This window comes from Prionailurus bengalensis, unplaced genomic scaffold (genome assembly GCF_016509475.1).
Source record: "Prionailurus bengalensis isolate Pbe53 unplaced genomic scaffold, Fcat_Pben_1.1_paternal_pri Un_scaffold_100, whole genome shotgun sequence".
Lineage (NCBI taxonomy): Eukaryota > Metazoa > Chordata > Mammalia > Carnivora > Felidae > Prionailurus > Prionailurus bengalensis.
Genome location: NW_025091197.1, coordinates 43,505 through 54,563, shown reverse-complemented (window position 1 = coordinate 54,563; position 11,059 = coordinate 43,505). Strand labels below are relative to the sequence as shown.

The 11,059-nt window shown below is 55.5% G+C and overlaps 1 long non-coding RNA gene across 2 annotated transcripts; it reads left to right on the top strand.

Annotated features, from left to right (window-relative positions):
* Positions 1 to 3,580: 3,580 nt before the first annotated feature.
* On the top strand, positions 3,581 to 10,940 carry LOC122478593. Of its 2 annotated transcripts, none has more exons than XR_006296108.1 (3): positions 3,581 to 7,915; positions 10,518 to 10,620; positions 10,779 to 10,940. It is a non-coding gene; the product is annotated as an uncharacterized LOC122478593 (long non-coding RNA). The 2 variants fall into 2 exon arrangements; XR_006296107.1 differs by lacking the exon at positions 3,581 to 7,915 and adding an exon at positions 9,577 to 9,665.
* Positions 10,941 to 11,059: the final 119 nt, after the last annotated feature.

Below are 11,059 nucleotides of genomic sequence, written 5' to 3'. Positions count from 1 at the left end.
GAAACAGGAATTGTGGGGGGGGTTCTGAGTAGGACCAACTACCTAGAGGGAACAGTTGGAGGGGACCAAAGCAGGCATTGTGTGGGTGAGGCAGCAGGAATAAAAGTGGGGCTGCCAACTGAAACCCTACTTTGAGGACAAATTGACCAGGGGGCAAGAAAATAGGAGTCTTTATTGGGGTCTACCTGAGCAGGACCAAGTAAGCAGCAGGAACTGTTGGAAGAGACCAAAGCAGGAAGTAGGGGGTGCAGGAATAAAAGGGGACGCCAACAACTAAGACCTTACTCTGGGGACAATTTGACCTGGGGGGCAAGTAATTAGGACTCTTTGTTGGGCGTATCTGCACAGGACCAACTAAGCAGCAGGAATAGTTGGAAGGGACGGAAGCGGGAAGTGTGGGAGAGGGAATAAAAGAGGGCCTACCAACTGAAACCCTACTCCGAGGACAACTTGACTTGGGGGCAAGAAAATAGGACACTTTGTAGGGACTATCTGAGGAGGACCAACTCACCAGTAGGAACAGGTGTTAGATAGCTAAGCAGAAAGTGTGCGGAGGGGGTAGGAATAAAAAGGGGGCTACCTACTGATATGCTTCTCTGAAGACAATGTGACCTAGGGGGCAAGAAAACAGGGCTCTTTCCTGGGGCCTATCTTAGCAGGATCAACTAACCAGCCTGAGCAGTTGAAGAGACCACCTAGGGAAGTGTCGGGTGGAGCAGGAATAAAACTGGGGCACCCAAAGGAAACCCTACTCTGAGGGAAACTGGGCCTCAGGGGCAAGAAAAGAGGACTCTTTCTTGGGGCCCATCTGAGTAGGACCAACTAACCATCAGGAATAGTTGTAAGAGACCAAAGCAGAAAGTGGGAGGAGGCAGAAATAAAAGGGGGGCTATCATCTGAGACCCTACTCTGAGGACAACTTGACTTAGGGGACAAGAAAATAGGACTCTATTTGGGGCCTATCTGAGCAGGACCAACTAAGCAGCAGGAACTGTTGGAAGAGACCAAAGTGGGAATTGGGTGGGGGCAGGAATAACAGGGGGCTAACAACTGAGACCCTACTCTGGGGACAACTTGACCTAGGGAGCAATAAAACAAACAATACTCTTGGTGGGACCTATGTGAGCAGGACCAACTAACTTGCCGTAACACTTGGAAGAGACCAAACCTGGAAGAGCGTTGGGGTCAGGGAAAAAAGTGGGGCTAACAGTTGAAACCCGACTCTGGAGAATTTGACCTGGTGGCAAGAAAATGACTCTTTGTTGGGGCCTATCTGAGCAGGACCAACTAACCAGGAGGAACAGTAGGAAGAGTCGGAAGCAGGAAGTGTGTGTGTGTGGGGGGGGGGGAGAAGCAGGAATAAAAGGGGGTACCAACTGAAACCCTAGTCTGAGGACAACTTGACCTGGAGGCAAGAGAACAGGACTCTTTGTTGAGCGCTATATAAGCAGGACCAAGTAACCAGCAGGAACAGATGGAAGAGACCAAAGCAGAAAGTATGTGGGGGACAGGAATAAAAGGGGTACCTCCAACTGAGCCCCAACTCAGAGGACAACTTGTCCTGGGCGCAAAAAAACAGGATTTTTTGTTGGGGCCTATCTGAGCAAGACCAACTAACAAGCAGGAACATTTGGAAGAGACCCAAGCAGAAAGTGTGTGTGTGGGTGGGGGGCAGAAATCAAAGAGGAGGCTACCAACTAGGACCCTCCTCTGGCGACAACTTGATCTAGGCCGCAGGAACATAGGATTTTTGTTGAGGCCTATCTAGGTAGAACAAGTAACCAGCAGGAACAGTTGGAAGAGACCAAACCAGAAAGTGTGGGCGGGCAGGAATAAAAGGGGAGGCTACCATCTGAGACCCTACCCTGGGGACAACTTGACCTAGGGAGCAAAACAAAACAAAACAAAACAAAACAAACAAAACAGGAATCTTGGTGGGGCCTCTCTGAGCAAGACCAACTAACCAGCAGGAACAGTTGAAAGAGACCAAAGAGGGAAGTATGTGGGAAACAGGAATAATGGGGGAGGGGATCCAAACTGAAACTCAACTCTGAGGACAACTTGAACTCGGGGCAAGAAAACAGGAGTATTGTTGGGGCCTGAGAAGGAACATCTAACGAGCAGAACAGTTGAAAGACACCAAATCAGCAAGTGTGTGTCGGGGGGTGGCAGTAGTAAAAGGGGGACTACCAACTGAAATCATACTCTGAGGACAACTTGATTTGAGGGCAGGAAAACAGCACTTTTTGTTGGGGCCTATCTAAGCAGGACAAACTATCCACCCGGAACAGTTGGAAGAGACCAAAGCAGGAAGTGTGTGGGGGTGGGGGGGCGGAATAAAGGGAGGGGGCGACAAACTAAGACCCTACTCTGGGGACAACCTGACCTAGGGGGCAAGAAAACAAGACTCTTTCTTTGGGCGTATCTGAGCAAGACCAAGTAACCACAAGGAGAATTTTGGAAGAAACCAAGGAGGGAATTGTGTGTGGTGCAGGAATAAAAGGGGTGCTACCATCTTAAACCCAACTCTGAGGACAACTTACTTTGGGGCAAGAAAACATGACTTATTCTTGGGGCCTATCTGAGCAGGACCAACTAAACAGCAGGAAGTGTTGGAAGAGAACAAAGCAGGAATGGGAGGAGCAGGAATAAAAAGGGAGGCTACAAAGGAGAACCAACTCTGGGGACAACATGACCTAGGGGAGAGAAAACAGGAATCTTTGTTGGGCCCCATATGGGCAGGACAAACTTCCCAACAGGAGCGGTTGGACGAGACCAAGGAGGGAAGCGTGTGGGGCGCAGGAAACAAGGTGGGCTACGAACTTAAACCCAACTCTGAGGACAATTTACCTGGGGGCAAGAAAACATGACTTATTCTTTGGGCCTATCTGAGCAAGACCAACTAACCAGCAGGAACAGTTGGAAGAGATAGGAATTGGAGGGGGGCAGGAATGAAAAGGACGCTACAAATGAGACCCTAGTCTGGGGACAACATTTTCTAGGGGGCAACAAAATGGGACACTTTGTTGGGCCCTGCCTGAGTAGGACAAACTAACCAACAGAAGAGGTTGGAAGAGACCAAGGAGGGAAGTGTGTGGGGTGCAGGAATAAAAGGGGGGCTACCAACTTAAATCCAACTCTAAGGACACCTTGACCTGGGGACAAGAAAATAGGACTCTTTGTTGGGACCTATCTGAAAGGGAACAACTCACCGCCAGGAACACTTGGAACAGACCAAAGTGGGAAGTGGCAGTTGGGAGGGGCATTAATAAAAGGAGGGCTCCCAACTGACACACTACTCTGAGGACAACATGACCTTGGGGGCAAGTAAACAGGACTCTTTTGCGGGGCCTATCTAAGCAGGACCAGCTAACCAGCAGGAACAGTTGTTAGAGACCCAAGCAGAATGTGTGGGGAGGAAGGAATGAAACGGGAGGCTACCAACTGAGACCCTACTCTGGGGAAAACTTGACCTCGAGGGCAAGAACAGGACTCTTTGTGGAGGACTACCTAAGCAGGACCGACAAACCAGCAGGAACAGTTGGAGCAGACCAAAGTGGGACATGTGGGGGGGGGGGACAGCAATAAAAGTGGGGCTACCAATTTACACCCTACTCTGAGGACAACCTGGAACAAGAGAACAGGACTCTTTGTTAGGGCCTATCTGACCAGGACCAACTAACCAGCAGGAGAATTTGGAAGAGACCAAAGAGGGGTGTTGGCTTCAAAGGGGCCTACGGACCGAGACCCTACTCTGAGGACAATGTGACCTGGAGCAGGAAAATAGGACTCTTTACTGGGGCCTATCTGAGAAGTACCAACTAAGCAGCAGGAGTAGTTGGTAGGGATCAAAGCGGGAAGTGGTGGGGGAGGGAATAAAAGGGGGGCTTCAAACTGAGACACTACCCTGGGGACAATTTGAATTAGGGATCAAGAAAACAGGACTCTTGGTGGGGCCTATCTGAGCAGGACCAACCGACCAGCGGGTACAGTTGGAGCACACCGATGTGGGAAGTGTGTGGGGGGGGAGCAGGAATCAAAGGGGGTCTACCAACTCAGATCCTACTCTGAGGACAACTTGACCTAGGGGCAATAAATCAGGACTCTTGGGGGACCTATCTGAGCAGGACCAACTAACCCACAAGAACAGTTGGAAGAGGCCAAACTTGGAATTGGGGGGGAAGAAATAAAATGGTGGCAACCAACTGAGACCCTACTCTGAGGACAACTTGACCTGGGGGGGCAACAAAACAGGAAACTTGGTCTGGGCCTCTCTGAGCAGGATCAACTAATCAGCAGGAAGAGTTGGAAGAGACCAAAGCGAGAAGTGTGGGGGTTCAGACACAAAACAGGGGCAACCAAGTCAGACCCTACTCTGAGGACATCGTGACCTTGGGGGCAAGAAACGGGACTCTTTCTCCGGGGCTATCTGAGAAGACGCACTCACCAGCAGGAACAGTTGGAAGAGACCAGAGCAAGAAGCGTTGTGGGACAGGAATAAAAAGGGGGCTACCAATGGAGACAGTACTCTGAGGGCAAGTTAATCTGGGGGTAAGAAAACAGGACTTTTTGTTGGGGCCTATCTGAGCAGGACCAACTAACTAACAGGAGAAGTTGGAAGAGGCCAAGAAGGGAAGTGTGTGAGGTACAGGAATAAAAGCGGGGGCTACCACCTTATACCCAACTCTGAGAACAACTTGACCTGGGGGCAAGGAAACACGATTATTTGGGGGCCTATCTGAGCAGTACCGACTAACCAGTAGTAAGAGTTGGAAGAGAACAAAGCAGGAACTGTGTGTTGGGGGTGGTGGTGGCAGGAATAAAAAGGGGGCTACCAATTAAACCCTACTTTGAGGACAGCTTGACCTAGGGGCATGAAAATAGGACTCTTTGTTGGGGCCTACCTAACTGAGCAGGATAAAGGAACAGTTGCAAGAGACCAAATTGAGAAGTGGTGGTGGGGGGGGAGCTATAAAAGGGGTGCTACCAACTAAGACCCTACTCTGGAAACAACTTTACCTAGGAGGCAGAAAATATGTTTCCTTGATGGGGCCTATCTGAGCAGTACCAACTATACCAGCAGGAAGGGTTGGAACAGTCCAAAGCGGGAAGTGTCGGGGGGGGGGGCAGCAATAAAAATGGTGCTCCCAACTGGGACTGTACTCTGAGGACAGCTTGACTCTGGGGACCATAAAACAGGACATTTTGGGGGGGGGGCTATCTGAGATTGATGTCTAACCAGCAGGAACAGTTGGAAGAGACTAATGCAGGAAGTGTGGGGGGCAGGAATAAAAGGGGGGGCTAGTAACTGAGACCATACTCTGAGGGCAACTTGATCTAGGGGGCAAGAAAACAGGGCTCTTTGTTGGGACCTATCTGATAAGGACGAACTAACCAGCAGGAACAGTTGGAAGAGACCAAAGCAGGAAGTGGGGTGGGGAGGGAATAAAAGGGGGACTACAAACTGAAATCCTACTCTGAGGACAAGTTGACTTGGGGGCAAGAAAGTAGGACTTTTTGTTGTGGCCTATCTGAGCAGAACCAACCAACCAGCAGTAAAATCTGGAAGGACCAAACCAGGAAGGTGGGGGGGGGCAGGAACAAATGGGGGGCTACAAATTGAGATGCTACCCTGTGGACAACTTGACACACGAGGCAAGAAAACATGACTCTTATTGGGGCCTATCTGAGTCGGACCAACTAACGAGCAGGAACAGTTGGATGAGTTCAAAGCAGGAAATGGGGAGGCAGGAATAAAAGTGGACACCAACTGAGATCCTACTCTATGGACAACGTGACCTGGGGGGCAAGAAACCAGGGTTCTTCCTTCTGGCCTATCTGAGCGGTACTACCTAATCAGCAGGAAGAGCTGGAAGACACCAAAGCAGGAAGTGTGGGAGGCATGAGTAAAAGGGGGGCTACCAACGAAGACCCTACTCTGAGGACAACTTGAACTGGGGCAAGTAAACAGGGGTCTTTGTTGGGGCCTATCTGACCAGGACCAACTAGCCACCAGGAGTACTTGAAGAGACCAAAGCGAGAAGTTTGCCGGGGCAGGTATAAACGGGGGCTACCAACTGAGACCCTAATCTGAGGACGACTTGGCCTGGGGGCAAGAAAACAGGACTCCCTTTTGTGGCCCATGTGAGCAGGACCAAGTAACCAATAGACCAGTTGGAATGGACCAAAGCTGGAAGTGGGGGGGGGGCAGGAAACAAGGGAGGCAACCAACACACACCCTACTCTGAGGACAACGTGACCTCGGGGGCAAGAAAACAGGACTCTTGGTTCGTGCCTATGTGAGCTGGACCAACTAACCAGCAGGAACAGTTGGAAGAGACCAAACCAGGAAGTGTGTTTGGAGGAGTGGCAGGAATATAAAGGGGACTGCCAAATTAAACCAGATGCTGAGAACAATGTGACCTAGGGGCATGAAATTAGGACTGTTTCTTGCAGCCTACTTGAGAAGGAACAATTAACCAGCAGGAACACTTGGAAGATACCAAAGCAGGAACTGGGTGGATCGGGAATAAAAGGGGGCTACCAACTAAGACCCTACTCTGGAGACAACTTGACCTGGGGGGAAAGAAAACAGGAATCATGGTGCAGCCTATCTGAGCAGGGCCAACTAACCAGCAGGAAGAGATGAAAGAGACCAAAGTGAGAAGTGTGTGGGGGGGAGCACTAAAAGGGGGGCTACAAACTTAAACCCAACTCTGAGGACAACTTGACCTGGGGCCAAGAAAACAGGACTTTTTGTTGGGCCTTACTGAACAAGACCAACTAATCAGCAGGAGCAGTTGAAAGAGACCAAAGCAGGAAGTGTGTGTGGGGGGGGCGTGGTCAGCAGGTACAAAAGGGGGGTGCCAAATTAAACACAACTGTGAGGACAACTTGTCCTAGGGGCAGGAAAATAGGATTCTTTGTGGAGACATACACAAGCAGGACAAACTAACCTATAGGAACAGTTGGAAGAGACCAAAGCAGGAAGGGGGAGGCAGGAATAAAAGGGGAGGCTACCACCTGAAATCCTACTCTGAGGTCAACTTGACCTAGTGGAATAAAAATAGGACTCGTAGTTGGGGCCTATCTGAGCAGGACCAATTAACCAGCAGGCACAGGTTGAAAAGACCGAAGCAGGAAGTGTGGGGTGGGCAATAGGAATAAAAGGGTGGGGGCACCAACCGACTCCCTACTCTGATGACCACTTGACCTGGGGGAAAGAAAATAGGACTCTTTGTTGGGCCCTATCTGAGCAGGACCAAGTAACAAGCAGGAACCGTTGGAAGAGACCAAAGTAGACAGAGTGGGAGGGCAGGGAAAAAAAAGGGGGGGGCTACCAAGTAAGACCCTACTCTGGGGACAACTTGATCTAGATGGTAAGAAAACAAGACTGTTTGTTCGGTCCTATCTGAGCAGGAGCAAATAACCAGCAGGAGCCTTTGGAAGAGAACCAAACGGGAATGGGGGGGGGGATAAGAGGGGGCCTGCCAAATGGGACCCAATTCTGAGGACAACTTAACCTGGCGGCAAGATAATAGGACTCTTTGGGGGCCAATCTGAGTAGGACCAACTAACCAGTGGGAACAGTTGGAAGAGGCCAAAGCAGGAATTGGAGGGCAGGAATAAAAGGGGGGCTACCAGCTGAGACCATACTCTGAGAACAACTGGACAAAGCGGGCAAGTAAATTAAGACTCTTATTTGGAGCCAATCTGAGTAGGACCATCTAACCAGCAGGAAGAGTTGGAAGAGACCAAAGCAGGAAGTGTGGTGAGCAGGAATGAAAGGGGGCTAGTAACTGAGACCCTACTCGGAACACTACTTGACCCAGGGGGCAAGAAAACAGGACTCTTTATTGGGGCCTGTTGAGCAGGACCAACTACACATCAGGAATCGTTGGAAGAGACCAAACCGGTAAGTGGGAGGGAGCAGGAGTAATAGGGGGGCTGCCAACTGAGTCCCTACTCTGAGGACAACTTGTGTTGGGGACAAGGCAACAGGACTCTTTGCTGGGACATATCTGAGCATGACCAACAAACCAGTGATTACACTTGGAAGAGACCAAAGCAAGAAATGTGTGTGGGGGGGTGTGGCAGGAATAAACGGGGGGGGGGGGGTGGGGGGCTACCAACTGCAACAGTACTCTGAGGACAACATGACATGGGGTCAAGAAAATAGAACACTTTGTTGGGGCCCTGTCGGAGCAGAACCAACCAACCAGCAAGAACAGCTAGAAGAGACCAAAGCAAGAAGAGAGGGGGGAGGAATAGAAGGGGGGCTACCAACTGAGACACTCCTCTGAGGACAACTTGTCCTAGGAGCAAGAAAACAGGAGGCTTTGTTCAGGCCTATCTGAGCAGGACCAAGTAACCAGCAGGAACAGTTGGAAGAGAGAAAAGTCGGAAGTGTGTGTGGCGGGGCGGCAGGAATAATAGGGGGGACGGGCCCAGGCTCTTCTGCAGCAGGTGTGGGGACTTCATGGCGATCCGCAGGGCCCATCCCGCCCCGGGGAGAGGAGATCAGCCTGGGCCGTGGGTGCCGGGGTACGTGTAGAGGGTGGCCGCAGGCCCCGTCCACTCAACTGTGCCTCGGGGATCTGAGGAAGCTGAGGACCTTGGGGTGAGGGACAGGATCCTAGGTCAGGAAACGGCAGGGACACAGGACGGGGCCACGGTGTCCAGGTGGGGGTCAGAGGGAGGACTGAGGGACTCGGGCCCCCAGGACAGAGGGGACGCCCCAAAGTTCAAGACTTCAGGCCTTCTGAGAAGGGCCCTTGGGAGGCATGGGGACTCGCGGAGGAGAGTCGGGCCAGACTTCCGCAGCCGGGTCTCAGAGACACCGGAGGAGGCGCAGGGGGCGGGGGGTGGCTGGGACACCTCAGGTGGGCAGAGGGCAGGGCCCGTGTCCCGGGGCGATTCCTAATGAGGAACAGAGGGACCTGCAGGCAAAGGAGCCTGGACCCCACAACAGAGTCAGTCCGCGCAGGCCCCCGGGAGGGATGGGGACACTGGGCGAGGCTGGACTTGGGCATCCGGGTCTCGGATCACCTGGACGGGGGAGTGGGGGTCGGATGGGTGAGCTGGGGAGAACCGAGGACCCGCTGTCTGTTGGGAGCAGCCGCTCCGGTGGGCAGAGGGGAGGAGGGCCCAGGTGCTGTCAGGAGACCAGGTCCACCCCAGCCCAGAGCTACGAAGTCAGTCCGTGCCGCAGGCCCGGGGAGCCCCTGCATCGGGCGGCCAGAGGTGGCCGGCGCCCCGTCACTGAGCCTGGGCGGTGCGTCCCAGAGACCTTCAGACCCCGGTCTGAGGGGCACGAGTTCCCATCGTCAGCGGCCACGCACACAGGCCGTCCCCGGGGTGCAGGAGGCCACGGAGGGAACACCGAGGGAGGGACTCTGGCCCCCAGAACGCAGGCCCCGGCCCGGAAGGCGACCCCTAGCGGCAGCCTAGGGAAGCCCCTAGTGGGAATGAGGCCCCGCGGGGTGTCTGGACTTCCGCATCCGGGTCTCAAGAGACTGGCGGGGCGGGGCGGGGCGGGGCGGGGCGGGGCGAGGGGGCCTCGGCGTCGGCGTCGGCGTCGGCGTCGGCGTCGGCGTCGGCGTCTTCCGGCCGCGCCTCGAATCCCGTCAGGCGCGGGAAGGGCGCAGAGCCTCGTGGGCTTCGAGGTGAGGCCCAGCGGGAGGAGCGAGGGGGCCGGGACCCAGAGGGGAATGAGTCCGGCGGTGGGGGCGGCGGTGGAGGCCGCAGGGCGGCGCGCCCACGACGACTGTGACCAGGGCGTGAGGCGTGGGCGGACTCGGGCTCTGGGTCCCAGCCCGACTGAGAGCTGGTTGCGCGCGAGGAGCCGGCGTCAGGCGGCAGAGCCCGAGGCCCAGGCCGCCCAGGGAGTCCGGATGGGGACGAGAGGATAGGGCTGAGGGACCCCCAAGGAAGCCACGTGAGCCCCCCGCCATCGGCCCCGGGCCTCCCCGGACTTGGTCGCCTCGTGCGACGCCAGCCGCCTTGGCCCGGACCTCGCCGGGCCGTGAGGGTTGTGGTGGGAGGCAGCGGGCCCGGGGCTCCCCGGGAGAGCCCTGCGGGAGGACGGCCGGAGGCCCCTTGGACCCCAGCCCCGGGGCCGCCCTCGGAAAGCCGCCCCCGCGGTGGGTCTGGGCGAGGGGAGGGCCTTGGTGTGCGGGGCTGGACCCCGGTCAGCCGAGGCAGGATCCCGGGCCCTGGCCGGGGTGCAGGGGAGAGAGGAGGCGCTGCCTCGCAGCCCAGGACACCTGCGTAGGGCCCAGGCCTGCCTGCCCTGCCGCTCGGGTCCGCTCTGGCTGTCAGCGGAGGCCCAGAAGGGGCAGGCCCAGGCTGGATGGGGGGTGGGGGGGGTGGGGGCTCCCGGGGCGGGGCCGCCCAGAGTCCTGGCCAGAATCTCCTGGCCGCAGTGGGGGGTGGGGGCCCGGGACGATGCTCGCGGTCTGCACCCACCCTGAGACCCTGAGGCGCCCCCTCCCTCCCCCCCTCCCTCCCTCTTCCAGGGGCTCTGCGAGCTCTGCAGTTGAGGCCTTGGTCTGAGGCAGGAGTCCTGAGCTCACAGAGCAGAGGAGGCGCGGCCGCGTGCCAGTCGGTTGTCCAGGCGAGGTGCGTGCTCCGCGCGTGGGGCCGGGGGCTCGCCCATCCCACCCCAGAGGGGACCCCTCGGCCCCCAACCCCCACGCGGCCCCGCTCTCAGGCCTGGGAGCTCGGGGTCTGGGTGGGCTGGGCCTCCCCCTGAGGAGCCACCCCTCTTCTGTCTTCAGGGTCTGGCGACCATCATGCCCCTGGGTGAGAGCAGTGTGTTCTGCAAGCTGAAGGAGGAGCCAAGAGAGGTCCCGCTGCCATGGGATGCACCGCTGCCAGAGCCTGAGGACAGGGAGGTGGAGGAGGTGGAGTTGAAGAAGGAGGAGGTGGAGTTGAAGAAGGAGGAGGTGGAGGAGGTGGAGGAGGTGGAGGAGGTGGATTTGGAGGAGGAGGAGGAGGTGGATTTGGAGGAGGAGGAGGAGGTGGAGGAGGTGGAGTTGAAGGAGGAGAAGGCGGAGGA